This window comes from Propithecus coquereli, unplaced genomic scaffold, assembly GCF_000956105.1.
Source record: "Propithecus coquereli isolate 6110/MARCELLA unplaced genomic scaffold, Pcoq_1.0 Scaffold29, whole genome shotgun sequence".
Taxonomy (NCBI): Eukaryota; Metazoa; Chordata; class Mammalia; order Primates; family Indriidae; genus Propithecus; species Propithecus coquereli.
The window spans coordinates 1411546-1417809 of NW_012148507.1; positions in this window are offsets into that span (position 1 = coordinate 1411546).

A 6264-nucleotide genomic window follows, 5' to 3' on the forward strand; every position below is an offset into this window, starting at 1 on the left:
TTATTCCTGACTTCTTTATCTTCCATTCTTGGCACTTAAGATGCTTTCACTGGAAATTGTTTGAAAAAATGACTAGGAAGGCTAAGGCTGGAGACCACCAGTACCAGGTATGAAAAAGTCAGTCCAGTTCGCCTGATTCTGGGTAACAAGAAATTGAATTATCCCACACAGGGGAGAGAGAATGGAGATTCCACTGTCTTGATTTGTAACTATTTCAGATTTTCACTCTAATGAAGACTTTTCTTTTGTTTCTCTTCATGCTTCTTTTTAAATTCCCCCTACATCCTCTCTTGGTAGGTCTTGGGAGAACTAGAGGACAAAAAATGTGCCCTACTTCCCCTTCATTTAAGGATGTTTCAGGAAACCACAGCTGGATCATGCAAATATCCGTTTTGAGGATTTGTGTTTGTAGTTTCTCTGAATGGGTATTACCATTATTGTAAATGCTTTGAGGGAAACTTGAAATTTTAATTACTCTTCGATCAGGGACCTATATTTCCACCTAGTCCTAATTTTATGATTGCAGCTCCTGAATAGAAGCTGGACAGACACAAAATCAAGAGTTGAAGTGAACAGATAGAAGACCTTGCAATGTTACATTCTAGAACAGGGGTTTTAATGGCGTCTGAGAACTCCCTGAAATGGAGTCTGAGAACTCCCTGAAATGGTGGGTGACCCTGTGTCTTAACATGCATTTTTTCTGGGACAGAGGATCCATATCATTTGCCAGATCCATAAACAAGAAAGGGAGAACCACTACCCTGCAGGGAAACTTGAGGCTCATAAAAGTTCGTGTTCTAACATGAATTTTCAAAAATGAAAGTATTTGCAGCTACCCAAGACATAAAACTGAGAAATGTACAAAAATATACATTCGGTTTTGGAGATGTATCATTTATAGTTCATAGATAGAGAGCCAAGATTGTTTGTAGAAATAGCTAATGCCATTCAATTTGTTAAATATATCAGAGAAATGATTAAAATGCAAATATCCCTTAATATTTTCTGAGCAGAGGCCCTATCCTCATCTGGGTTTATGCTGATTCTGGAATCATATCCAGAACCAGTTGAGGTGAAAAATAAAAGGACTAGGAAAGATTTCCAGACATTAGATTTTATATTTTGTGAGCACATCTGGAGACGGGTGTACTAGGAAAAGCACAGGACTTGGAGACAAAATCCCTGGATTTGAATTCTAGTTCCACCTCTTTCTATTTGTAGAGCCCTGGGGAGTCATTTATCTTTTCTGAAACTCCTTTTCCTCTTTTGAAAATGAGGGGGTTGCACCAAATAGTCTCTTATGTACCTAGTCTAATAGACTAGGATTCTAGAAATATCAGCTTCATGCCTGGCATATATTGAACAATAAACGATGAAAAAGGAATTCCTTAACAAATGGCTCCATTGCTTATGATCTGTGTGACTTTGGACAAATTGATTTTCTTAAGTCTTGGTTACCTCGTCTGTAAAATGAAAACAGGAATTCCTCGCATCGCCTGCCTCAGTCTCTAAGCTGTTTAGAGCAGTGTTCCTTCAATGTGTTCTCAGAGTACAATTTGTGAAGAAAGAGGAAGGGCAATACTAGGTTCAACAAAGTGAAGCAGATTTCTCTACTGCAGACTTGGAGCCTTTTTCACCGTCCTGTGCATTGGTGGCTCCCACCAGGAGGCTGTGTTAGGTGGTGTTGCCCCAACTTATTTTTGACCACCTGGAGCCTCTCAGGTGATTGATGTTCCTCAGACACCTGTTTGAGCATTAAAAAATGTGGTTTAAAATTCGATGGCTTGTTATTATGAGAAATTTTCCCAATTTCATTCTCTGTCCTGCCTATAGAAAGAGTTCCTGGTTTATTTTTTATAATTTTGTATTTTTGCCACAATTATTACTTCTGTAACACGTAGGCAAATTCCTTTTCCGTTCATGCTCTCACATGCTTCGAGTTTCAAGATAGTTACCCAAGTGCCAATTACATCTTCTGTTCCGAGAAACTCCACATTCCTTTAAATACCTCAGATATGCCAAGGTTTATGGGTTAATTGTTTTTCATTAATTAATTTATTTTTTAGAGACAAGGTCTTGCTCTGTCACCCAGGCTGGAGTATAGTGGCACAAGCAGCCTTGAGTTCCTGGGCTCATGAAATCCCCCTGCCTCAGCTTCCTGGGTAGCTGGTACTACAGGTGCATGGCACCATGCCCAGCTAATTTTTAAATATTTTTGTAGAGACAGGGTCTTGCACGTTGCCCAGGCTGGTCATGAACTCCTGGCCTCAAGCGATCGTCCTGTCTTGGCCTCCCAAAGTGCTAGGATTACGGGTGTGAGCCACCGCACCTGGCCTTACAGGTTAGTTTTTGACAACAGTGAGCAGTAATGTCCTCACCGCAACATCATTTTTGAGTGGCTAGAATGTACCAGACATTGTAGCAGGCTCAGGGATACCAGGGCCACTGAGCTATGTTGATGTGCATGGAAGGGCTCATGATCTTCTAAGCTAGTGGAATAAGATCACTTCCCAAATGGAGAATCAATGCCATGTAGAAAATGCTAGAGGAGCTTAAAAGAGAGGGTGTGTAATTGTAACTTAGCATCACTCTGGCCTGGGGAACAAGGCAGAGACTCTGGCAAATGGCTTTGACGATCAAGGCCCTTGTAGGGCACCCAGGTCTGGAGGCTCTTAAGTGTCTTCACTTGAGGGAGTTGCGCGTGGGCATTCAGCAAGGAGATCTGGAATGCTATTGGCCGGAAAGGTATTTGGAAGGAGGCTATACCAGGAGGACTCAGTTATCTTACAGATAGCCAGAAGCCATAAGGCTTGTGACTTGGAAAGCATCATGATCAGATTCTAGAGCTTAGAAAGACCCCAAGCCTTCCAACTGTACATGCCCTCAGTAAATCTTTCCTCCCCTGTATCAGTTTCATGCACATTTCCTCCTCCTTTTAGTTGCATATGTCTTTACAAATCTTCGTTTCACTTGTTTCTGGCCACTCCTCTATTTTGATTCCATTTCTCTTTAATACAAGCCCAGGGGAGTCACCCCAGAACTGCCGGCACTTGACTTATTCAAAACCATCATTGATGAAAGTCTGTTTATTCCAGCCAATGTAATAAGACTAATTGTACTTTCCTTTCCTATTCCCCTTAAATTACATTTGCACTTGGAAAGTTCAAATATAATTACTTTACAGTTTGCTGTGTCCAAGCCCCAAATGTCTGGTGCTGATTTAGTCTTACCTTCGTGAAAAATGTGGACTACGTGGTCCTGCAGAATGTCACACTCCCGTTAATACTGGTTGCAATACTTATGAGAAAGCTTTGACTCTCTAAGAAATTTCTTTTTTCTGGTTGAACATTGAGGAAAAAATTCAGGGTTTTTTTCCTTCTAAATAGAAGGAGAGAGGAGAGCACCCACTCCATTTCTAACACTGCCAGTTTCTCTAAGTAGAAGTACGAGTTATTCCAATAGCACCACAGCTGACAAACACCCTAAACCATTTTGTTCCTAAGCACTGAGCAGTTTTGAGACTAAACCCATGGCCAAAGCCATTAACTCACACAATTGCAAATTTAAGTACCTTTTTTTTTTTTTTTTTTTTTTTAGCAGAGAAAACGTTCTCTTAAATAGAATAGTAGAGTTAACTGCAAGGGGGCCACAGCTCTGATTTGTTCATTTCTGGACTGTGATTTTAGTAGCAAAATTTCCTTTGTCCCTGCAGAGGATGAGCTGAAAATTATAAGCAAATGTGAATATCTGAGCTCTTCTTGTGAATTAATGTGGCCAAATGTAATCAGAATGAGGCACTTGTAGTAATCATGTGTCTTGGTTCTAGGGAACTAACAGGTAAACCAGATTCCAGAATTCTTGTCAATTATTATCTGACTGCATAATCAGGTCACGTTGTTGTTGGTCTAAAGAGGACATCCATGACTTTGCCCTCTTTGTCCAGCATTCTCCTTGGCCTCAACGTCATTCGAACTTCCCCGGGACCGCTCTGCCTGTTTGGGCTCCTATGATCATCGGGGTCTCCACTATTGGGGCCGAGATTCTTCTGCTGCTCTGTGCTTCTGGTGTGATGGGAACGGGAGCATTATCACATGTGTGGTAGTGGAGACTCTCTTCTGGGTGCTCCCCTGCAGGTCCCTTGCTTAGCTGGGTGCAGTGAGAAAGGGAAGGGAAAAAAAGAGAGAGGTAGGTGACAGAATTTGAAAGTTGTGGTCACTTGGCCTAGCTTAGTGTTTTTAGAACAAATAAGGAACTTTGTCCTGAGTTTTGATCCCTTGACTAAGGTAGGCAATAGCAGGATTAGTCTGTGGAATAATTCTTTTTTTTTTTTTTTTTTTTGAGACAGAGTCTGGCTCTGTTGCCCTGGCTAGAGTGAGTGTTGTGGCGTCAGCCTAGCTCACAGCAACCTCAAACTCCTGGGCTCAAGCGATCCTCCTGCCTCAGCCTCCCGAGTAGCTGGGACTACAGGCATGCGCCACCACGCCCGGCTAATTTTTTCTATGTATTTTTAGTTGTCCAATTAATTTCTTTCTAATTTTAGTAGAGACGGGGTCTCGCTCTTGCTCAGGCTGGTTTCGAACTCCTGAGCTCAAACAATCCGCCCGCCTCGGCCTCCCAGAGAGCTAGGATTACAGGCTTGAGCCACTGCGCCCGGCCTGTGGAATAATTCTTGAGCGAACACAAAAACATTCTGTTCAATTGAATTCTTCTCTTTGATAATACTTGGAGTTTGATTTCCTCTTGGCCCAAAAGAGATAAGTTCCTGAAAAGTTGTGTGTAAATCAAAATGCTGGTTGTATTTTTTTTTTCTGTTTTCCGTAACTAACATCTAATTTTTTTTACTTTTATCTGATTTGGTTAAAGGTATATCCGTTGGTTATCCCTGCTCTATTTGGAAACATATATTTATAAGGAATTAATAAGCTATTTATATAATTAGAGAAAATCTAGAAGATAATTGCTTTATGTGAAACCAGACTATATTCCAAATGAAAATCAATTTCATAAAACAGTAACATAATATAGAAATTTTGATACCTTATTTCATATTTTTATTTTAATTTATTAATTTCATATATATGTACATACTTAATCCTTCAGGTACCCTATTAAAACTTCAAGTAGTTAAATAAATTATAATGCTGTGAAGAAGATGAAGGGTGCTCTAGGATTACACAGAATTACAAAGATTTTAGTGAGTTAGAAGGTTAAATCTTGGAGTAAGAAATTACACACAGACGCCATAGAATATCAATTAAACCCCCAATGATATTACCCATGAGATTATAAAATATAAATTAGTTAGATTTACATGTTAGAAGCCTTAAGAATATTTCCTTTCAATTATAAACTTCTTAGCCAAGAGGAAAAACAAAGAGTTACTCATGAAAAGTTAGAAATTAAACAAAGGCTCTAAAAAGTAGAAAATATTTTGTAGGGATTCATTAAACAAGATGAAGAAACGATTATTCTTTCTTTTTAAAACTTACCTCTCTGAGGCCTTAAATTTAAAAGGCTTTCCGAAATCACTATCATCCGTTTGATGCTTGGGTTCCTTTGCATTATTGGGATCTGGGTTTTCTCTTAATTTCAATGTAAAAAGACACAAAGACCCCACTTGAACATCCAGGTGAAAAGACTGGGCATGAAACAATAGCCCAAGGAATAGCTTGATGTGAATACGTTTACCTCTAGTACTTTTCTCAGTCTGTACACTGTCAAAATTATTACTGCATTATTAACAGAACTAGAAAACTAGGGTGCCGACGAAAGGGCTATCCAAAAAAAACTTGGAAAATTAGCGAGGTGTGGTGATGCACACCTCTAGTCCCAGCTACTTGGGAGGCTGAGGCAGGAAGATCCCAGGAGTTCGAGGTTGTAGTGTGCTGTGATCAGGGCTGTGAATAGCCACTGCACTCCAACCTGGGCATCAGAGCAAGACCCTGTCTCTGAAAAAAAAAGGAGCTTAGAAGATGGTGGAGATCATTTCTTCCTCTATGGGCAGAGAGTGTTTGCTTTAATTGGAACATCTGAGATGCTCCCACAAATATATTCCTGTCCTCCTGGCTCATGGACTTTCTGGCACTGACCAGCCTGAAGGGGCCATTCACCCTTGAAACATGAAAATCGCAGCTTTTCTGTAAGTTCTCCTTGCCCTTTGTCTCTGTTCTGACAACTGTGTTTTGTTTTGTTTAGTTTTTGAGACAGAGTCTGGCTCTGTTGCCCTGGCTAGAGTGAGTGTTGTGGCGTCAGCCTAGCTCACAG